Source organism: Paramisgurnus dabryanus, chromosome 18, assembly GCF_030506205.2.
Source record: "Paramisgurnus dabryanus chromosome 18, PD_genome_1.1, whole genome shotgun sequence".
Taxonomy (NCBI): domain Eukaryota; kingdom Metazoa; phylum Chordata; class Actinopteri; order Cypriniformes; family Cobitidae; genus Paramisgurnus; species Paramisgurnus dabryanus.
The window spans coordinates 36,940,920-36,965,154 of NC_133354.1; the positions used below are offsets into that span (position 1 = coordinate 36,940,920).

A 24,235-nucleotide genomic window follows, 5' to 3' on the forward strand; every position below is an offset into this window, starting at 1 on the left:
TGGAATTTATTAGGTACCATCAACCGTGTGCTAACCATCACTTTGCAAAATATTTTCTTCATCATTTATCACGATACTTCCAAAATATTTTTTCCTACTAAGTCAATATTTCATTATTTGCTTTACAAGCTTAAAAATGATGGTGACATGATTCCATGGTAATCACAAACAGTTAAACAAGTAAAATAATCACCATTACTTTTAAAAGCATTTTGAAAATTGCTTGCTTATGCTGGGAGTAAAGGTATTTCACGCAGTGCGCATCCTCTTTAAAAGGTAATGTATGCTTCTTTTAAAGCTGACACATTTGCCACATTAAAATAACAGAAATGTGTACTGTTTAAACTTTTTGGGGCCGGTGTGTCTGTGTTCTTGGGGCACACATCTACATGTAAAAGCAGAATTGCTTATTATTCTTCTCTATTTCTTGTATAGGTCAATTATGAGTGGAGAACCGTTCACCAAATGAAGACCGCAGCCAGGTGACGGGATTCTGTGGTAATCGCAAACAGGTAAACCAGTTAAATAATCATCATTTATTGTTAAAATAATTTTGAAAATTGAAGTTCTGTGTGTTCTTATTGTACTTTATTTATTTCTGCAGGTAAGCACCATACCGTAAGCTTCATTCCCTTTATAACAGGTAAGGTTCATACTGTTTTATTCTTTTGTACTGTTTTATTCGTACTGTTTTAAATCATTCAGTAAATGCAAAGTTAAACTGATGTGTTTTTAATCTAGATTTAAAAGTGTCTACTGTTGAAGCACATCTGATCTCTTCTGAAAGCTGATAATAACTAAATGCTGATGCACCTTGTTTTGAGTGAACCCTTGTTTTTTCTAAATGACCTGATCCTATTGATCCGAGTAATCGGTTTCATATTCGATTAGCATATCTGTCATGTATTTCGGCCCGTAGCCATGAAGTGGTTTTTAAACAAGTAACAGTACTTTTTTAATCCATTGTCCATTGCAATAATCGGCCCTGCTGGTGATGAAAGCATGAACAAGTTTCTCTAAGTCCTGTCTTGAGACAAAACCTCCAATTCTGGCAATATTTCTGAGATGGTAGTAAAAGCAGAATTCCTTATTATTTTTCTCTATCTCAGGCTCTATGGCATATATGTCATGATTTTATTTGTCTATTTATATGTCTATTTACAAGGACTGCCTTGGCCAAATGTTATTGTTAATTAATATTGAAGCAGTTATTTAACATATTTCCTTTGAGTAGTGATTTGTGTAATGATCCATATATCTATTTTTATGTATATTTTTAACTTAGGAATGTGATTTTAAAGCACATATTTGTTATTGTATGACACCTCTCATGTTATGAAAGTAAAAAATAAATGTATTTTCTGATGTCTTGCATTTCTGTTTTTAAACTGTTAATCCTTATCAAGTGCTATACATTAGAAAGTGGATAAATAACAAAAATGTCACTCCTGACAGCTGATAAATTAATCGTTCTTTATAGCACCACTGAGGTGAGCACTTTTCAAGGCAAGATTCTTTATAGAACCGTATAAAAAGGTTCTATATAGTACCAAAAAAACGGGTTCTGCTATGGTTACAAGCTGAAGAACCCTTATTTGTTACTATTTAGGAGCATTTGTCTTTAGAGTGTTGCGTAGGTTCGAAACTTTCAAACTTTTAACCAAAAAAAAAAAAAGGGTCACACGGTTTTATTTGTGGTGTGGACATGAACACGCTGCAGGCATTGAAATGTAATTTGTAATTTATTGTCTCATTTCATATTTAACAAATAGGAAGCAAAGTGCTATTCAATCAGTTTAACTAAACAACTGGTGTTCCTCAATTTTGGGGCCTATGTTGTTCAGTATATCAGTTTTGTTCAGTTTTGTATGTGCATGCAAAAAGCATTCAGCGAGCAAATTAACTGAAGCTTTACCTTCGTGTTTCTTTTTGTATGAGTGATAACTGTTTCTGTATGTATTTGTATGGTTTTTTTACAAGTATAGAGTGAAATACACACGGTGAGTAATGAACGCAGACCTTCAGTGCCGGACCTCTGACCCGCTAACCTCCATCCCGACAGCCAGCGCCTTCTCCGGATGCCATTGCGGTATCGCTTCTCGGCTTTTTGTGTAAGATCGAGTGGACACCGGGGACTACACGTTTAAATGGATTTTTGACCTTCGGCTATGGAAGCGAGGCTTGCTACGTCCACTCCGTGCATCGACTCTGGCGTTTTCCGGGGACAAATAAGGTGAGTTTAAAACCAGAGTTTGCTTCTTTTGTGCGTGGTTGCCAGTTTGTTTGCCAATCCGTGGTCCATAATAAGTTCCGCTTCGTGGTTTCTCCATCGCTCAGTACTTTTCTGTGTTTCTATTTTACGTAAAGCTAACACCAAAACGATTGTGGAAAGCGCTATATAGATTGTTCTCAAAGAAAAAACGAGAAACAAACCCATGTGAATATGGGTCAAATTATCTAGGCGGAGCACTTCGTTCAAAGAAAAACGCAACAGAATTGTTTGCGTTGAACAAAGACAATGGTGCGTGCAGACATCGAATGTGTATTGTGGATAAAAAATGGCCAGTGGGGTGGGACAATTTTTCTTGAATTAAGTGTTTATGGGAAAAGTTCACAAATTTTGTCTTACCCTGTAGGCAGATTTATTTGCTTGTTTTAAGCATAAAATAACAGGAGAAGAAATTGTGTAGGGGGAGCAGAGGGGTTTTTTTTTCGTTCAAAGAAAAGCAGCGTGGCACGAATGAATGTTTGGCTGAAATGCTATCGTAATTTCCCCCTTAATTTTCCTTACAAACATGAAACCAGAGAGAAGGGCCAGTTGGCATCGAATTGCACCTTGTATTCGGTGATTGATTGAGGAAAAATATGCGTATGTGTATATATACACTTGCTTTGTTGAACAGAGACAATGGCCGCGCGTGCTCCAGCGTCACCTATATGCCTATTTCACAAAATGGCGCCTTTGACCGGAAGTAGGGAAAACATCGTTCAGGTTGCACCACTACGATGGCCACTCAATATAGTATGGACTGACAGCTGCTTTGTTTTCTCCTACACATGAATTTACTTGTAAAAATAACAATAACATATATTGTCGATTGGTGTTATATTATTTTTTTAGCATTTCGTATTATCAAAATATATCATATGTTAGACAGCTGTCAATTTTAAATAAAATAACGAGACATACATAACTATTCGTGTCTGCTCCCGTTTATTGTAATGAGTCTGCACATTTGGAGAAATACTCAGACATTTTACTTCTTATTTCTTTAGACTGAATAATTATTTCTTATTAATTCCAAAGTATGAGACCCGATGATCTAATCGTGGTGTATGTGCTATTCCTCGTTTGTTTGCCTGCATCCATTGTTTTACGGCTTGCTTGTTGCGTTGAAATGCACATTTGATTTCTTTACCAGCATTGGATTTAGACCATTCAATGAGAAGAGTTAACAGCGTTTATTATGATTGATAAGCCCTCAACGGAGAATGAAGTCTGCATACATTAAAAGCCTTATTTTGTTTTTATCGTGTGCCTTCCAAAATGTATGCGACGAAACTTAAATCACGCAAAAAATGAATGGTAACTAGACGTGCTTGTTGTGTGCAGGGAGTGCATTTATTTGTAAACTTTTGCTAAATCAAAATGGTTTATTTGTATTTGCTTTTTACCTGGGTTTTATCAGGTTCGCAGTCGGGACATTTTTAATCCATAGTGTATGGAGTTATCTAGTAGAAAATGATCTGCTGTTTTTTGGTAGAATGTTGTGTGAGCTAAAGAAACGAGGAATAAAACACACACCGCGATTAAAAAAAATCAGATCGCATACTTTGTAATTAAAAATAAATAATAATTAATTTCAAAGAAATAAGAAGTAAAATGTGTAAGTATTCCTCAAAATGTGCTTTGGACTAAGTCCCCCGTCATCACAGCAAACGGGAGCAGACCCGAATAGGTATGTCTAGTTATTTTATTAAAAATTTCCAGCCGTCTGTAAATTCATGTTTGAAAGAAAAAAGTAAATGAATATCTTACTTACTGTTTTTGTCTTGTTTTCTAGTGAATATCTGACAATTCTTAAATGGAGATACATTTACTTGGTAAGCAAAGTGGCTTAAGATATTATGTATTGTAATAGAAAATTGTTATAAAAACGTTTTGTTTTTGCTGGGAATTCTTGTATATATTTCACAGCTATATAATTAATTATAATAACGCACTTTTTGTTGATAAACATGTTAAAAAATACATTAACACAGAATAATGTGGCAACAAATCAAATGTGCATTTAAATGCAACAAGCAGAAAATAAATAAATAAAGCAAATGCATGGAAAAGAAACGAGGAATAAAACAAACACCGCGATTAAAAAAATCAGATCGCATACTTTGTAATTGAAAATAAATAATAATTAATTCCAAAGAAATAAGAAGTAAAATGTGTAAGTATTCCTCAAAATGTGCTTTGGACTAAGTCCCCGTCATCACAGCAAACGGGAGCAGACCCGAATAGGTATGTCTAGTTATTTTATTTAAAATTTCCAGCCGTCTGTAAATTCATGTTTGAAAGAAAAAAGTAAATGAATATCTTACTTACTGTTTTTGTCTTGTTTTCTTGTGAATATCTGACAATTCTTAAATGGAGATACATTTACTTGGTAAGCAAAGTGGCGTAAGATATTATGTATTGTAATAGAAAATTGTTATAAAAGCGTTTTGTGTTTGCTGGGAATTCACAGCCATATAATTAATTATAATAACGCACTTTTTGTTTATAAACATGTTAAAAAATACATTAACACAGAATAATGTGGCAACAAATCAAACGTGCATTTAAATGCAACAAGCAAAAATAAATAAATAAAGCAAATGCACGGAAAAGAAATGAGGAATAAAACAAACACCGCGATTAAAAAATCAGATCGTATACTTTGTAATAATTGAAATAAATTATAAAAATCAACAGGTTTATATTTAAAACAAGTAAAAAATATCTGCCAGCGGGGTAAGAAAAATAAACTTAATTCTAGTTTCAACTTAATTCAATAATAAACTCAATTTAGGTTTATTTTTCTTACCCCACTGGCAGATATTTTTACTTGTTTTAAGCCTTAACCTATTACATTTTAGAATTTATTTCAGTAAACAAGACTTAAATTCTAAGCCACTTTGCTTATTAAGTAAATGTATCTTGATTTAAGAATTATTTTTTAACTCGAAAACATGAATAAAATACTAAGTAAACGAACAGATTGGGATGTTCAAAACACTTAAACATTTTTTTTTTCACTCTACCCGTCATATTACAGCTGTCGAAAAACCACAGCAACGTTGACAGACCTGGAAGCCATGATATATTAGCAGTTTTTAAAATAAGTTAAATCTAGAATCCTTATTGGTTTTAGATACTTAAAAGCAATGAATGATCTTCTTTCTTTTGAATTGATTTGGTATTATGGAGGAGCTCTGTGTCTGGTTATTGAAGATGATTTGGTCTTTGCTCCTATGTTGGCTTATTTTTTGTTATTTCCGTTACTATATATATATTTTTTTTCCCCTTTGTTTTTTCTGATTTGAGGTTATGAAAATGTTTTAATTTGTAATAAAGGTTTTTTGAAAATTCTAAATTCTCTCTCTCTCTCTCTCATGAGCGTGGATCAGTTCCTGCATCAAGGAAAAAATGCGCATCCTGGTAAATTTTAGAAGTTAGACGACTGAGCTGCAGCGGACAGCGTAAGATTTATGAAAACACATTTGAGAAGAAAGGCAAAGCATGTTTCACAGTTAATCCAAGACCATAATGACAATTTTGCGCTCTGTTTCCCGAAGCTCGTGGAGGCGTGGAGCAGCATACACAGTTAAGGTATGTGCGATCTACCGGCATTACCTTTACGATCGACGTATTGGATCTGCAAGCTGCAAGCAAATTAACTGAAGCTTTACTTCATGTTTCTGTTTGGTTAAGCGATGACTGCTTTTTCCCAACAGTTTGTGTGTGTGTTTTCTGCATGGGTTTAGAAAACATGAACTTCTGATCTGCTAGCTCAACGTTCTACCTCTGGGTTATACAATGAGAACGTATAGAGTTAAATGCCCGCTAGCCTCCACCCCAAAAGCCAGCGCCTTCGCCGGCTCCCCCTTTGGCTGCGTCTATTCCGGTATCGCTTCTCGGCCTTTTGGCTAAGATCAAGTGTAGTATCTGTTCTTATCAGTTTAATGTCTGATACGTCTCCTATCCGGGGACTATATGTTAAATGGATTTTTGACCTTCGGAAATGGAAGCGGAGCTTGCTCCTTCCACTCCATGCATCAACATGGTATTGCAGTGTTTCCATGAATGGTGCGCTCCCCTTCTCGGGGACAAATAAGTCAAGTATAAAAAAAGAATTTGCTTCTTCTGTGCGTGAATGACGGTGTTTTTTCTAATCCGTGTGTTTTAAAATTGCTGTGTTTTCGTTGGCTTTATTGGTTTAACGAAAAGCTTGCGTGGAAATGAACACGCTGACAAAGAAATGTTTTTGTAATGTATTTAATTATTTTCTTTACAAGTTTGTGGTGGTGATCCGAGGACGAATTAAACATCCTCGACACAGCTGAAGGTGCAACAAAAGCGAAAGAGGCCGATTGGAATGTTAAAAACACCTGAAAACTTTTTTTCACTACCCTTCATACTACAGCTGTCGAAAAACCACAGCAACGTCGACAGACCTGGAGGCATAGCTGTACTTGTTTAACTCACAACGACAACGGGTAAGTCATTGAGCCCTGTGTTTTTATTTATCCACGTTCTAAAATTGCTATGCTTTCGTTGTTTCTTGATTGCTCTGTACATTTATTTGTTTCTATTCCACGTAAAGTTACTTTGTAATAACGAAACCATATATTTGAATGCGCAATTTAAATCCATTTGATTTAAATTGTTTCACATATTTCACTCTACACGGTTCAACCGGGCTGGAAACGGAATAAAAATAGGGTAGATCTCGAAGAATGTTTGGTCTCAGACGTGGCTTCGTGCGCTTTCCACCTGGTCACACACAGTAATGAAATGTTAGTCGGATGGCCTTCGGGGGCGCCGTCGATGTGATCGGTCACAGGAAGATGCGTCCGTCTGGCCTCAAAGGGTGTCGCTCATACTTACCTGGCAGGGGAGACACCATGATCATGAAGGTGGTTCACCCAGGGCGAGGCTCAGCCATTGCACTCCGGTTGTGCTGACCCTTTGCGAATTCCCCAAATGTGGGAATCTCGACTGCAAAATTTCTGATAGTGGGGGACTGCGTTCGCGCTCTCCCCTGACCTTTGTGTTAAAAATAGATTATTTTGTCCAAGAGACGTCTAACCACGGCCCAAGAATACATTAGTCATCAAAAAAGCGGCTATTTAACGACTACATAATTTCTAATAGACAGCGAATATGTGTCTAGGCTAAAACAAGGCTTAATTTGGGCTGTCAGTGAAAATCTAATAGACGTTTGACCATTCCAAAAGAATAGACTAGCCATTGAATAGAACCACAATCAAACGGCTACATGCCTAAGAGACAGTCAACAAAATAATGCTTAGATGATTCTTTTCCTTCCAATATAAGAGGTTCTCGGGAATGGCAATCATCCAAACTAATAAATTATAAAGGCTTTTATAAGAAAATGACAACAGTTAAACAACATAGACAGCGTTGGGCAATACAAAATGCTAATAAATACAAGACAAATTGAAATATTGTACATCCATGTACATTAAACAAGCCAACAAATCTGCCAATGGGCTACGACAATTTTTCTTGAATAAAGTGTTTATATCTAGATTTGTTTCTTACCCCTTTGGCAGATTTATTTGCTTGTTTTAAGCCCAAATTCGCTTAAATTTTGAGTTTTTTTCTCCCTAAAGGCTAGGCTTATTTTCTTAGGGCATTTTGCTCATCAAAAAATGCATCTTATTTTAAGACTTTCTAGATATTTGTACAGTGAAAACAGTTCGAAATAACAAGTAAGAAATGATTTTTTGCAATGTATTCATTCATTCGCTACCCTTCATACTACAGCTGTCGAAAAACCACAGCAACGTCGACAGACCTGGAAGCGTAGCTGTATTTGTTTAACTCACAAAGACAACGGGTAAAGTATTTTCTTGATTACCTAAATGACTTGCTGTAAGAAAATAAGTTTAGGTTTAAGGGGGGGAAATACAGTTTAAAGGGATATTTCAATTTATGATGATAATTCTGTCATCATTTACTCATGCATACAGGCTTACAACAACACGAGGATTAGTTTTTTTCTGAGTAACACAAAAGAAGGTATTTTGAGGAATGATGGTAAACCCACAGCAGATAGTCACCATTGACTTCCATAGTAGGAATAAAAAAAATATGATGGAATTTATTAGGTACCATCAACCGTGTGCTAACCATCACTTTGCAAAATATTTTCTTCATCATTTATCACGATACTTCCAAAATATTTTTTCCTACTAAGTCAATATTTCATTATTTGCTTTACAAGCTTAAAAATGATGGTGACATGATTCCATGGTAATCACAAACAGTTAAACAAGTAAAATAATCACCATTACTTTTAAAAGCATTTTGAAAATTGCTTGCTTATGCTGGGAGTAAAGGTATTTCACGCAGTGCGCATCCTCTTTAAAAGGTAATGTATGCTTCTTTTAAAGCTGACACATTTGCCACATTAAAATAACAGAAATGTGTACTGTTTAAACTTTTTGGGGCCGGTGTGTCTGTGTTCTTGGGGCACACATCTACATGTAAAAGCAGAATTGCTTATTATTCTTCTCTATTTCTTGTATAGGTCAATTATGAGTGGAGAACCGTTCACCAAATGAAGACCGCAGCCAGGTGACGGGATTCTGTGGTAATCGCAAACAGGTAAACCAGTTAAATAATCATCATTTATTGTTAAAATAATTTTGAAAATTGAAGTTCTGTGTGTTCTTATTGTACTTTATTTATTTCTGCAGGTAAGCACCATACCGTAAGCTTCATTCCCTTTATAACAGGTAAGGTTCATACTGTTTTATTCTTTTGTACTGTTTTATTCGTACTGTTTTAAATCATTCAGTAAATGCAAAGTTAAACTGATGTGTTTTTAATCTAGATTTAAAAGTGTCTACTGTTGAAGCACATCTGATCTCTTCTGAAAGCTGATAATAACTAAATGCTGATGCACCTTGTTTTGAGTGAACCCTTGTTTTTTCTAAATGACCTGATCCTATTGATCCGAGTAATCGGTTTCATATTCGATTAGCATATCTGTCATGTATTTCGGCCCGTAGCCATGAAGTGGTTTTTAAACAAGTAACAGTACTTTTTTAATCCATTGTCCATTGCAATAATCGGCCCTGCTGGTGATGAAAGCATGAACAAGTTTCTCTAAGTCCTGTCTTGAGACAAAACCTCCAATTCTGGCAATATTTCTGAGATGGTAGTAAAAGCAGAATTCCTTATTATTTTTCTCTATCTCAGGCTCTATGGCATATATGTCATGATTTTATTTGTCTATTTATATGTCTATTTACAAGGACTGCCTTGGCCAAATGTTATTGTTAATTAATATTGAAGCAGTTATTTAACATATTTCCTTTGAGTAGTGATTTGTGTAATGATCCATATATCTATTTTTATGTATATTTTTAACTTAGGAATGTGATTTTAAAGCACATATTTGTTATTGTATGACACCTCTCATGTTATGAAAGTAAAAAATAAATGTATTTTCTGATGTCTTGCATTTCTGTTTTTAAACTGTTAATCCTTATCAAGTGCTATACATTAGAAAGTGGATAAATAACAAAAATGTCACTCCTGACAGCTGATAAATTAATCGTTCTTTATAGCACCACTGAGGTGAGCACTTTTCAAGGCAAGATTCTTTATAGAACCGTATAAAAAGGTTCTATATAGTACCAAAAAAACGGGTTCTGCTATGGTTACAAGCTGAAGAACCCTTATTTGTTACTATTTAGGAGCATTTGTCTTTAGAGTGTTGCGTAGGTTCGAAACTTTCAAACTTTTAACCAAAAAAAAAAAAGGGTCACACGGTTTTATTTGTGGTGTGGACATGAACACGCTGCAGGCATTGAAATGTAATTTGTAATTTATTGTCTCATTTCATATTTAACAAATAGGAAGCAAAGTGCTATTCAATCAGTTTAACTAAACAACTGGTGTTCCTCAATTTTGGGGCCTATGTTGTTCAGTATATCAGTTTTGTTCAGTTTTGTATGTGCATGCAAAAAGCATTCAGCGAGCAAATTAACTGAAGCTTTACCTTCGTGTTTCTTTTTGTATGAGTGATAACTGTTTCTGTATGTATTTGTATGGTTTTTTTACAAGTATAGAGTGAAATACACACGGTGAGTAATGAACGCAGACCTTCAGTGCCGGACCTCTGACCCGCTAACCTCCATCCCGACAGCCAGCGCCTTCTCCGGATGCCATTGCGGTATCGCTTCTCGGCTTTTTGTGTAAGATCGAGTGGACACCGGGGACTACACGTTTAAATGGATTTTTGACCTTCGGCTATGGAAGCGAGGCTTGCTACGTCCACTCCGTGCATCGACTCTGGCGTTTTCCGGGGACAAATAAGGTGAGTTTAAAACCAGAGTTTGCTTCTTTTGTGCGTGGTTGCCAGTTTGTTTGCCAATCCGTGGTCCATAATAAGTTCCGCTTCGTGGTTTCTCCATCGCTCAGTACTTTTCTGTGTTTCTATTTTACGTAAAGCTAACACCAAAACGATTGTGGAAAGCGCTATATAGATTGTTCTCAAAGAAAAAACGAGAAACAAACCCATGTGAATATGGGTCAAATTATCTAGGCGGAGCACTTCGTTCAAAGAAAAACGCAACAGAATTGTTTGCGTTGAACAAAGACAATGGTGCGTGCAGACATCGAATGTGTATTGTGGATAAAAAATGGCCAGTGGGGTGGGACAATTTTTCTTGAATTAAGTGTTTATGGGAAAAGTTCACAAATTTTGTCTTACCCTGTAGGCAGATTTATTTGCTTGTTTTAAGCATAAAATAACAGGAGAAGAAATTGTGTAGGGGGAGCAGAGGGGTTTTTTTTTTCGTTCAAAGAAAAGCAGCGTGGCACGAATGAATGTTTGGCTGAAATGCTATCGTAATTTCCCCCTTAATTTTCCTTACAAACATGAAACCAGAGAGAAGGGCCAGTTGGCATCGAATTGCACCTTGTATTCGGTGATTGATTGAGGAAAAATATGCGTATGTGTATATATACACTTGCTTTGTTGAACAGAGACAATGGCCGCGCGTGCTCCAGCGTCACCTATATGCCTATTTCACAAAATGGCGCCTTTGACCGGAAGTAGGGAAAACATCGTTCAGGTTGCACCACTACGATGGCCACTCAATATAGTATGGACTGACAGCTGCTTTGTTTTCTCCTACACATGAATTTACTTGTAAAAATAACAATAACATATATTGTCGATTGGTGTTATATTATTTTTTTAGCATTTCGTATTATCAAAATATATCATATGTTAGACAGCTGTCAATTTTAAATAAAATAACGAGACATACATAACTATTCGTGTCTGCTCCCGTTTATTGTAATGAGTCTGCACATTTGGAGAAATACTTAGACATTTTACTTCTTATTTCTTTAGACTGAATAATTATTTCTTATTAATTCCAAAGTATGAGACCCGATGATCTAATCGTGGTGTATGTGCTATTCCTCGTTTGTTTGCCTGCATCCATTGCTTTACGGCTTGCTTGTTGCGTTGAAATGCACATTTGATTTCTTTACCAGCATTGGATTTAGACCATTCAATGAGAAGAGTTAACAGCGTTTATTATGATTGATAAGCCCTCAACGGAGAATGAAGTCTGCATACATTAAAAGCCTTATTTTGTTTTTATCGTGTGCCTTCCAAAATGTATGCGACGAAACTTAAATCACGCAAAAAATGAATGGTAACTAGACGTGCTTGTTGTGTGCAGGGAGTGCATTTATTTGTAAACTTTTGCTAAATCAAAATGGTTTATTTGTATTTGCTTTTTACCTGGGTTTTATCAGGTTCGCAGTCGGGACATTTTTAATCCATAGTGTATGGAGTTATCTAGTAGAAAATGATCTGCTGTTTTTTGGTAGAATGTTGTGTGAGCTAAAGAAACGAGGAATAAAACACACACCGCGATTAAAAAAAATCAGATCGCATACTTTGTAATTAAAAATAAATAATAATTAATTTCAAAGAAATAAGAAGTAAAATGTGTAAGTATTCCTCAAAATGTGCTTTGGACTAAGTCCCCCGTCATCACAGCAAACGGGAGCAGACCCGAATAGGTATGTCTAGTTATTTTATTAAAAATTTCCAGCCGTCTGTAAATTCATGTTTGAAAGAAAAAAGTAAATGAATATCTTACTTACTGTTTTTGTCTTGTTTTCTAGTGAATATCTGACAATTCTTAAATGGAGATACATTTACTTGGTAAGCAAAGTGGCTTAAGATATTATGTATTGTAATAGAAAATTGTTATAAAAACGTTTTGTTTTTGCTGGGAATTCTTGTATATATTTCACAGCTATATAATTAATTATAATAACGCACTTTTTGTTGATAAACATGTTAAAAAATACATTAACACAGAATAATGTGGCAACAAATCAAATGTGCATTTAAATGCAACAAGCAGAAAATAAATAAATAAAGCAAATGCATGGAAAAGAAACGAGGAATAAAACAAACACCGCGATTAAAAAAATCAGATCGCATACTTTGTAATTGAAAATAAATAATAATTAATTCCAAAGAAATAAGAAGTAAAATGTGTAAGTATTCCTCAAAATGTGCTTTGGACTAAGTCCCCGTCATCACAGCAAACGGGAGCAGACCCGAATAGGTATGTCTAGTTATTTTATTTAAAATTTCCAGCCGTCTGTAAATTCATGTTTGAAAGAAAAAAGTAAATGAATATCTTACTTACTGTTTTTGTCTTGTTTTCTTGTGAATATCTGACAATTCTTAAATGGAGATACATTTACTTGGTAAGCAAAGTGGCGTAAGATATTATGTATTGTAATAGAAAATTGTTATAAAAGCGTTTTGTGTTTGCTGGGAATTCACAGCCATATAATTAATTATAATAACGCACTTTTTGTTTATAAACATGTTAAAAAATACATTAACACAGAATAATGTGGCAACAAATCAAACGTGCATTTAAATGCAACAAGCAAAAATAAATAAATAAAGCAAATGCACGGAAAAGAAACGAGGAATAAAACAAACACCGCGATTAAAAAATCAGATCGTATACTTTGTAATAATTGAAATAAATTATAAAAATCAACAGGTTTATATTTAAAACAAGTAAAAAATATCTGCCAGCGGGGTAAGAAAAATAAACTTAATTCTAGTTTCAACTTAATTCAATAATAAACTCAATTTAGGTTTATTTTTCTTACCCCACTGGCAGATATTTTTACTTGTTTTAAGCCTTAACCTATTACATTTTAGAATTTATTTCAGTAAACAAGACTTAAATTCTAAGCCACTTTGCTTATTAAGTAAATGTATCTTGATTTAAGAATTATTTTTTAACTCGAAAACATGAATAAAATACTAAGTAAACGAACAGATTGGGATGTTCAAAACACTTAAACATTTTTTTTTTCACTCTACCCGTCATATTACAGCTGTCGAAAAACCACAGCAACGTTGACAGACCTGGAAGCCATGATATATTAGCAGTTTTTAAAATAAGTTAAATCTAGAATCCTTATTGGTTTTAGATACTTAAAAGCAATGAATGATCTTCTTTCTTTTGAATTGATTTGGTATTATGGAGGAGCTCTGTGTCTGGTTATTGAAGATGATTTGGTCTTTGCTCCTATGTTGGCTTATTTTTTGTTATTTCCGTTACTATATATATATTTTTTTCCCCTTTGTTTTTTCTGATTTGAGGTTATGAAAATGTTTTAATTTGTAATAAAGGTTTTTTGAAAATTCTAAATTCTCTCTCTCTCTCTCTCTCTCTCTCTCTCTCATGAGCGTGGATCAGTTCCTGCATCAAGGAAAAAATGCGCATCCTGGTAAATTTTAGAAGTTAGACGACTGAGCTGCAGCGGACAGCGTAAGATTTATGAAAACACATTTGAGAAGAAAGGCAAAGCATGTTTCACAGTTAATCCAAGACCATAATGACAATTTTGCGCTCTGTTTCCCGAAGCTCGTGGAGGCGTGGAGCAGCATACACAGTTAAGGTATGTGCGATCTACCGGCATTACCTTTACGATCGACGTATTGGATCTGCAAGCTGCAAGCAAATTAACTGAAGCTTTACTTCATGTTTCTGTTTGGTTAAGCGATGACTGCTTTTTCCCAACAGTTTGTGTGTGTGTTTTCTGCATGGGTTTAGAAAACATGAACTTCTGATCTGCTAGCTCAACGTTCTACCTCTGGGTTATACAATGAGAACGTATAGAGTTAAATGCCCGCTAGCCTCCACCCCAAAAGCCAGCGCCTTCGCCGGCTCCCCCTTTGGCTGCGTCTATTCCGGTATCGCTTCTCGGCCTTTTGGCTAAGATCAAGTGTAGTATCTGTTCTTATCAGTTTAATGTCTGATACGTCTCCTATCCGGGGACTATATGTTAAATGGATTTTTGACCTCCGGAAATGGAAGCGGAGCTTGCTCCTTCCACTCCATGCATCAACATGGTATTGCAGTGTTTCCATGAATGGTGCGCTCCCCTTCTCGGGGACAAATAAGTCAAGTATAAAAAAAGAATTTGCTTCTTCTGTGCGTGAATGACGGTGTTTTTTCTAATCCGTGTGTTTTAAAATTGCTGTGTTTTCGTTGGCTTTATTGGTTTAACGAAAAGCTTGCGTGGAAATGAACACGCTGACAAAGAAATGTTTTTGTAATGTATTTAATTATTTTCTTTACAAGTTTGTGGTGGTGATCCGAGGACGAATTAAACATCCTCGACACAGCTGAAGGTGCAACAAAAGCGAAAGAGGCCGATTGGAATGTTAAAAACACCTGAAAACTTTTTTTCACTACCCTTCATACTACAGCTGTCGAAAAACCACAGCAACGTCGACAGACCTGGAGGCATAGCTGTACTTGTTTAACTCACAACGACAACGGGTAAGTCATTGAGCCCTGTGTTTTTATTTATCCACGTTCTAAAATTGCTATGCTTTCGTTGTTTCTTGATTGCTCTGTACATTTATTTGTTTCTATTCCACGTAAAGTTACTTTGTAATAACGAAACCATATATTTGAATGCGCAATTTAAATCCATTTGATTTAAATTGTTTCACATATTTCACTCTACACGGTTCAACCGGGCTGGAAACGGAATAAAAATAGGGTAGATCTCGAAGAATGTTTGGTCTCAGACGTGGCTTCGTGCGCTTTCCACCTGGTCACACACAGTAATGAAATGTTAGTCGGATGGCCTTCGGGGGCGCCGTCGATGTGATCGGTCACAGGAAGATGCGTCCGTCTGGCCTCAAAGGGTGTCGCTCATACTTACCTGGCAGGGGAGACACCATGATCATGAAGGTGGTTCACCCAGGGCGAGGCTCAGCCATCGCACTCCGGTTGTGCTGACCCTTTGCGAATTCCCCAAATGTGGGAATCTCGACTGCAAAATTTCTGATAGTGGGGGACTGCGTTCGCGCTCTCCCCTGACCTTTGTGTTAAAAATAGATTATTTTGTCCAAGAGACGTCTAACCACGGCCCAAGAATACATTAGTCATCAAAAAAGCGGCTATTTAACGACTACATAATTTCTAATAGACAGCGAATATGTGTCTAGGCTAAAACAAGGCTTAATTTGGGCTGTCAGTGAAAATCTAATAGACGTTTGACCATTCCAAAAGAATAGACTAGCCATTGAATAGAACCACAATCAAACGGCTACATGTCTAAGAGACAGTCAACAAAATAATGCTTAGATGATTCTTTTCCTTCCAATATAAGAGGTTCTCGGGAATGGCAATCATCCAAACTAATAAATTATAAAGGCTTTTATAAGAAAATGACAACAGTTAAACAACATAGACAGCGTTGGGCAATACAAAATGCTAATAAATACAAGACAAATTGAAATATTGTACATCCATGTACATTAAACAAGCCAACAAATCTGCCAATGGGCTACGACAATTTTTCTTGAATTAAGTGTTTATATCTAGATTTGTTTCTTACCCCTTTGGCAGATTTATTTGCTTGTTTTAAGCCCAAATTCGCTTAAATTTTGAGTTTTTTTCTCCCTAAAGGCTAGGCTTATTTTCTTAGGGCATTTTGCTCATCAAAAAATGCATCTTATTTTAAGACTTTCTAGATATTTGTACAGTGAAAACAGTTCGAAATAACAAGTAAGAAATGATTTTTTGCAATGTATTCATTCATTCGCTACCCTTCATACTACAGCTGTCGAAAAACCACAGCAACGTCGACAGACCTGGAAGCGTAGCTGTATTTGTTTAACTCACAAAGACAACGGGTAAAGTATTTTCTTGATTACCTAAATGACTTGCTGTAAGAAAATAAGTTTAGGTTTAAGGGGGGGAAATACAGTTTAAAGGGATATTTCAATTTATGATGATAATTCTGTCATCATTTACTCATGCATACAGGCTTACAACAACACGAGGATTAGTTTTTTTCTGAGTAACACAAAAGAAGGTATTTTGAGGAATGATGGTAAACCCACAGCAGATAGTCACCATTGACTTCCATAGTAGGAATAAAAAAAATATGATGGAATTTATTAGGTACCATCAACCGTGTGCTAACCATCACTTTGCAAAATATTTTCTTCATCATTTATCACGATACTTCCAAAATATTTTTTCCTACTAAGTCAATATTTCATTATTTGCTTTACAAGCTTAAAAATGATGGTGACATGATTCCATGGTAATCACAAACAGTTAAACAAGTAAAATAATCACCATTACTTTTAAAAGCATTTTGAAAATTGCTTGCTTATGCTGGGAGTAAAGGTATTTCACGCAGTGCGCATCCTCTTTAAAAGGTAATGTATGCTTCTTTTAAAGCTGACACATTTGCCACATTAAAATAACAGAAATGTGTACTGTTTAAACTTTTTGGGGCCGGTGTGTCTGTGTTCTTGGGGCACACATCTACATGTAAAAGCAGAATTGCTTATTATTCTTCTCTATTTCTTGTATAGGTCAATTATGAGTGGAGAACCGTTCACCAAATGAAGACCGCAGCCAGGTGACGGGATTCTGTGGTAATCGCAAACAGGTAAACCAGTTAAATAATCATCATTTATTGTTAAAATAATTTTGAAAATTGAAGTTCTGTGTGTTCTTATTGTACTTTATTTATTTCTGCAGGTAAGCACCATACCGTAAGCTTCATTCCCTTTATAACAGGTAAGGTTCATACTGTTTTATTCTTTTGTACTGTTTTATTCGTACTGTTTTAAATCATTCAGTAAATGCAAAGTTAAACTGATGTGTTTTTAATCTAGATTTAAAAGTGTCTACTGTTGAAGCACATCTGATCTCTTCTGAAAGCTGATAATAACTAAATGCTGATGCACCTTGTTTTGAGTGAACCCTTGTTTTTTCTAAATGACCTGATCCTATTGATCCGAGTAATCGGTTTCATATTCGATTAGCATATCTGTCATGTATTTCGGCCCGTAGCCATGAAGTGGTTTTTAAACAAGTAACAGTACTTTTTTAATCCATTGTCCATTGCAATAATCGGCCCTGCTGGTGATGAAAGCATGAACAAGTTTCTCTAAGTCCTGTCTTGAGACAAAACCTCCAATTCTGGCAATATTTCTGAGATGGTAGTAAAAGCAGAATTCCTTATTATTTTTCTCTATCTCAGGCTCTATGGCATATATGTCATGATTTTATTTGTCTATTTATATGTCTATTTACAAGGACTGCCTTGGCCAAATGTTATTGTTAATTAATATTGAAGCAGTTATTTAACATATTTCCTTTGAGTAGTGATTTGTGTAATGATCCATATATCTATTTTTATGTATATTTTTAACTTAGGAATGTGATTTTAAAGCACATATTTGTTATTGTATGACACCTCTCATGTTATGAAAGTAAAAAATAAATGTATTTTCTGATGTCTTGCATTTCTGTTTTTAAACTGTTAATCCTTATCAAGTGCTATACATTAGAAAGTGGATAAATAACAAAAATGTCACTCCTGACAGCTGATAAATTAATCGTTCTTTATAGCACCACTGAGGTGAGCACTTTTCAAGGCAAGATTCTTTATAGAACCGTATAAAAAGGTTCTATATAGTACCAAAAAAACGGGTTCTGCTATGGTTACAAGCTGAAGAACCCTTATTTGTTACTATTTAGGAGCATTTGTCTTTAGAGTGTTGCGTAGGTTCGAAACTTTCAAACTTTTAACCAAAAAAAAAAAAAGGGTCACACGGTTTTATTTGTGGTGTGGACATGAACACGCTGCAGGCATTGAAATGTAATTTGTAATTTATTGTCTCATTTCATATTTAACAAATAGGAAGCAAAGTGCTATTCAATCAGTTTAACTAAACAACTGGTGTTCCTCAATTTTGGGGCCTATGTTGTTCAGTATATCAGTTTTGTTCAGTTTTGTATGTGCATGCAAAAAGCATTCAGCGAGCAAATTAACTGAAGCTTTACCTCCATCCCGACAGCCAGCGCCTTCTCCGGATGCCATTGCGGTATCGCTTCTCGGCTTTTTGTGTAAGATCGAGTGGACACCGGGGACTACACGTTTAAATGGATTTTTGACCTTCGGCTATGGAAGCGAGGCTTGCTACGTCCACTCCGTGCATCGACTCTGGCGTTTTCCGGGGACAAATAAGGTGAGTTTAAAACCAGAGTTTGCTTCTTTTGTGCGTGGTTGCCAGTTTGTTTGCCAATCCGTGGTCCATAATAAGTTCCGCTTCGTGGTTTCTCCATCGCTCAGTACTTTTCTGTGTTTCTATTTTACGTAAAGCTAACACCAAAACGATTGTGGAAAGCGCTATATAGATTGTTCTCAAAGAAAAAACGAGAAACAAACCCATGTGAATATGGGTCAAATTATCTAGGCGGAGCACTTCGTTCAAAGAAAAACGCAACAGAATTGTTTGCGTTGAACAAAGACAATGGTGCGTGCAGACATCGAATGTGTATTGTGGATAAAAAATGGCCAGTGGGGTGGGACAATTTTTCTTGAATTAAGTGTTTATGGGAAAAGTTCACAAATTTTGTCTTACCCTGTAGGCAGATTTATTTGCTTGTTTTAAGCATAAAATAACAGGAGAAGAAATTGTGTAGGGGGAGCAGAGGGGTTTTTTTTTTCGTTCAAAGAAAAGCAGCGTGGCACGAATGAATGTTTGGCTGAAATGCTATCGTAATTTCCCCCTTAATTTTCCTTACAAACATGAAACCAGAGAGAAGGGCCAGTTGGCATCGAATTGCACCTTGTATTCGGTGATTGATTGAGGAAAAATATGCGTATGTGTATATATACACTTGCTTTGTTGAACAGAGACAATGGCCGCGCGTGCTCCAGCGTCACCTATATGCCTATTTCACAAAATGGCGCCTTTGACCGGAAGTAGGGAAAACATCGTTCAGGTTGCACCACTACGATGGCCACTCAATATAGTATGGACTGACAGCTGCTTTGTTTTCTCCTACACATGAATTTACTTGTAAAAATAACAATAACATATATTGTCGATTGGTGTTATATTATTTTTTTAGCATTTCGTATTATCAAAATATATCATATGTTAGACAGCTGTCAATTTTAAATAAAATAACGAGACATACATAACTATTCGTGTCTGCTCCCGTTTATTGTAATGAGTCTGCACATTTGGAGAAATACTTAGACATTTTACTTCTTATTTCTTTAGACTGAATAATTATTTCTTATTAATTCCAAAGTATGAGACCCGATGATCTAATCGTGGTGTATGTGCTATTCCTCGTTTGTTTGCCTGCATCCATTGCTTTACGGCTTGCTTGTTGCGTTGAAATGCACATTTGATTTCTTTACCAGCATTGGATTTAGACCATTCAATGAGAAGAGTTAACAGCGTTTATTATGATTGATAAGCCCTCAACGGAGAATGAAGTCTGCATACATTAAAAGCCTTATTTTGTTTTTATCGTGTGCCTTCCAAAATGTATGCGACGAAACTTAAATCACGCAAAAAATGAATGGTAACTAGACGTGCTTGTTGTGTGCAGGGAGTGCATTTATTTGTAAACTTTTGCTAAATCAAAATGGTTTATTTGTATTTGCTTTTTACCTGGGTTTTATCAGGTTCGCAGTCGGGACATTTTTAATCCATAGTGTATGGAGTTATCTAGTAGAAAATGATCTGCTGTTTTTTGGTAGAATGTTGTGTGAGCTAAAGAAACGAGGAATAAAACACACACCGCGATTAAAAAAAATCAGATCGCATACTTTGTAATTAAAAATAAATAATAATTAATTTCAAAGAAATAAGAAGTAAAATGTGTAAGTATTCCTCAAAATGTGCTTTGGACTAAGTCCCCCGTCATCACAGCAAACGGGAGCAGACCCGAATAGGTATGTCTAGTTATTTTATTAAAAATTTCCAGCCGTCTGTAAATTCATGTTTGAAAGAAAAAAGTAAATGAATATCTTACTTACTGTTTTTGTCTTGTTTTCTAGTGAATATCTGACAATTCTTAAATGGAGATACATTTACTTGGTAAGCAAAGTGGCTTAAGATATTATGTATTGTAATAGAAAATTGTTATAAAAACGTTTTGTTTTTGCTGGGAATTCTTGTATATATTTCACAGCTATATAATTAATTATAATAACGCACTTTTTGTTGATAAACATGTTAAAAAATACATTAACACAGAATAATGTGGCAACAAATCAAATGTGCATTTAAATGCAACAAGCAGAAAATAAATAAATAAAGCAAATGCATGGAAAAGAAACGAGGAATAAAACAAACACCGCGATTAAAAAAATCAGATCGCATACTTTGTAATTGAAAATAAATAATAATTAATTCCAAAGAAATAAGAAGTAAAATGTGTAAGTATTCCTCAAAATGTGCTTTGGACTAAGTCCCCGTCATCACAGCAAACGGGAGCAGACCCGAATAGGTATGTCTAGTTATTTTATTTAAAATTTCCAGCCGTCTGTAAATTCATGTTTGAAAGAAAAAAGTAAATGAATATCTTACTTACTGTTTTTGTCTTGTTTTCTTGTGAATATCTGACAATTCTTAAATGGAGATACATTTACTTGGTAAGCAAAGTGGCGTAAGATATTATGTATTGTAATAGAAAATTGTTATAAAAGCGTTTTGTGTTTGCTGGGAATTCACAGCCATATAATTAATTATAATAACGCACTTTTTGTTTATAAACATGTTAAAAAATACTTTAACACAAAATAATGTGTCAACAAATCAAACGTGCATTTAAATGCAACAAGCAAAAATAAATAAATAAAGCAAATGCACGGAAAAGAAACGAGGAATAAAACAAACACCGCGATTAAAAAATCAGATCGTATACTTTGTAATAATTGAAATAAATTATAAAAATCAACAGGTTTATATTTAAAACAAGTAAAAAATATCTGCCAGCGGGGTAAGAAAAATAAACTTAATTCTAGTTTCAACTTAATTCAATAATAAACTCAATTTAGGTTTATTTTTCTTACCCCACTGGCAGATATTTTTACTTGTTTTAAGCCTTAACCTATTACATTTTAGAATTTATTTCAGTAAACAAGACTTAAATTCTAAGCCACTTTGCTTATTAAGTAAATGTATCTTGATTTAAGAATTATTTTTTAACTCGAAAACATGAATAAAATACTAAGTAAACGAACAGATTGGGATGTTCAAAACACTTAAACATTTTTTTTTTCACTCTACCCGTCATATTACAGCTGTCGAAAAACCACAGCAACGTTGACAGACCTGGAAGCCATGATATATTAGCAGTTTTTAAAATAAGTTAAATCTAGAATCCTTATTGGTTTTAGATACTTAAAAGCAATGAATGATCTTCTTTCTTTTGAATTGATTTGGTATTATGGAGGAGCTCTGTGTCTGGTTATTGAAGATGATTTGGTCTTTGCTCCTATGTTGGCTTATTTTTTGTTATTTCCGTTACTATATATATATTTTTTTTTCCCCTTTGTTTTTTCTGATTTGAGGTTATGAAAATGTTTTAATTTGTAATAAAGGTTTTTTGAAAAGTCTAAATTCTCTCTCTCTCTCTCTCTCTCTCTCTCTCTCTCATGAGCGTGGATCAGTTCCTGCATCAAGGAAAAAATGCGCATCCTGGTAAATTTTAGAAGTTAGACGACTGAGCTGCAGCGGACAGCGTAAGATTTATGAAAACACATTTGAGAAGAAAGGCAAAGCATGTTTCACAGTTAATCCAAGACCATAATGACAATTTTGCGCTCTGTTTCCCGAAGCTCGTGGAGGCGTGGAGCAGCATACACAGTTAAGGTATGTGCGATCTACCGGCATTACCTTTACGATCGACGTATTGGATCTGCAAGCTGCAAGCAAATTAACTGAAGCTTTACTTCATGTTTCTGTTTGGTTAAGCGATGACTGCTTTTTCCCAACAGTTTGTGTGTGTGTTTTCTGCATGGGTTTAGAAAACATGAACTTCTGATCTGCTAGCTCAACGTTCTACCTCTGGGTTATACAATGAGAACGTATAGAGTTAAATGCCCGCTAGCCTCCACCCCAAAAGCCAGCGCCTTCGCCGGCTCCCCCTTTGGCTGCGTCTATTCCGGTATCGCTTCTCGGCCTTTTGGCTAAGATCAAGTGTAGTATCTGTTCTTATCAGTTTAATGTCTGATACGTCTCCTATCCGGGGACTATATGTTAAATGGATTTTTGACCTTCGGAAATGGAAGCGGAGCTTGCTCCTTCCACTCCATGCATCAACATGGTATTGCAGTGTTTCCATGAATGGTGCGCTCCCCTTCTCGGGGACAAATAAGTCAAGTATAAAAAAAGAATTTGCTTCTTCTGTGCGTGAATGACGGTGTTTTTTCTAATCCGTGTGTTTTAAAATTGCTGTGTTTTCGTTGGCTTTATTGGTTTAACGAAAAGCTTGCGTGGAAATGAACACGCTGACAAAGAAATGTTTTTGTAATGTATTTAATTATTTTCTTTACAAGTTTGTGGTGGTGATCCGAGGACGAATTAAACATCCTCGACACAGCTGAAGGTGCAACAAAAGCGAAAGAGGCCGATTGGAATGTTAAAAACACCTGAAAACTTTTTTTCACTACCCTTCATACTACAGCTGTCGAAAAACCACAGCAACGTCGACAGACCTGGAGGCATAGCTGTACTTGTTTAACTCACAACGACAACGGGTAAGTCATTGAGCCCTGTGTTTTTATTTATCCACGTTCTAAAATTGCTATGCTTTCGTTGTTTCTTGATTGCTCTGTACATTTATTTGTTTCTATTCCACGTAAAGTTACTTTGTAATAACGAAACCATATATTTGAATGCGCAATTTAAATCCATTTGATTTAAATTGTTTCACATATTTCACTCTACACGGTTCAACCGGGCTGGAAACGGAATAAAAATAGGGTAGATCTCGAAGAATGTTTGGTCTCAGACGTGGCTTCGTGCGCTTTCCACCTGGTCACACACAGTAATGAAATGTTAGTCGGATGGCCTTCGGGGGCGCCGTCGATGTGATCGGTCACAGGAAGATGCGTCCGTCTGGCCTCAAAGGGTGTCGCTCATACTTACCTGGCAGGGGAGACACCATGATCATGAAGGTGGTTCACCCAGGGCGAGGCTCAGCCATCGCACTCCGGTTGTGCTGACCCTTTGCGAATTCCCCAAATGTGGGAATCTCGACTGCAAAATTTCTGATAGTGGGGGACTGCGTTCGCGCTCTCCCCTGACCTTTGTGTTAAAAATAGATTCTTTTGTCCAAGAGACGTCTAACCACGGCCCAAGAATACATTAGTCATCAAAAAAGCGGCTATTTAACGACTACATAATTTCTAATAGACAGCGAATATGTGTCTAGGCTAAAACAAGGCTTAATTTGGGCTGTCAGTGAAAATCTAATAGACGTTTGACCATTCCAAAAGAATAGACTAGCCATTGAATAGAACCACAATCAAACGGCTACATGCCTAAGAGACAGTCAACAAAATAATGCTTAGATGATTCTTTTC

At 35.6% G+C, this 24,235-nt stretch overlaps 6 non-coding genes across 6 annotated transcripts; all 6 read left to right on the plus strand.

Annotated features, from left to right (window-relative positions):
- The first annotated feature begins 6,163 nt into the window (after nucleotides 1–6,163).
- LOC135753204 (U2 spliceosomal RNA) lies at nucleotides 6,164–6,354 on the plus strand. The gene has a single exon (XR_010533512.1). It is a non-coding gene; the product is annotated as a U2 spliceosomal RNA (small nuclear RNA).
- A 782-nt stretch (nucleotides 6,355–7,136) lies between these two features.
- On the plus strand, nucleotides 7,137–7,301 carry LOC135753182 (U1 spliceosomal RNA). The gene has a single exon (XR_010533490.1). It is a non-coding gene; the product is annotated as a U1 spliceosomal RNA (small nuclear RNA).
- A 7,253-nt stretch (nucleotides 7,302–14,554) lies between these two features.
- Nucleotides 14,555–14,745, plus strand: LOC135753210 (U2 spliceosomal RNA). The gene has a single exon (XR_010533518.1). It is a non-coding gene; the product is annotated as a U2 spliceosomal RNA (small nuclear RNA).
- A 782-nt stretch (nucleotides 14,746–15,527) lies between these two features.
- On the plus strand, nucleotides 15,528–15,692 carry LOC135753188 (U1 spliceosomal RNA). The gene has a single exon (XR_010533496.1). It is a non-coding gene; the product is annotated as a U1 spliceosomal RNA (small nuclear RNA).
- A 7,125-nt stretch (nucleotides 15,693–22,817) lies between these two features.
- LOC135753205 (U2 spliceosomal RNA) lies at nucleotides 22,818–23,008 on the plus strand. The gene has a single exon (XR_010533513.1). It is a non-coding gene; the product is annotated as a U2 spliceosomal RNA (small nuclear RNA).
- Nucleotides 23,009–23,790: 782 nt separating this feature from the next.
- LOC135753189 (U1 spliceosomal RNA) lies at nucleotides 23,791–23,955 on the plus strand. Its single transcript, XR_010533497.1, has one exon. It is a non-coding gene; the product is annotated as a U1 spliceosomal RNA (small nuclear RNA).
- Nucleotides 23,956–24,235: the final 280 nt, after the last annotated feature.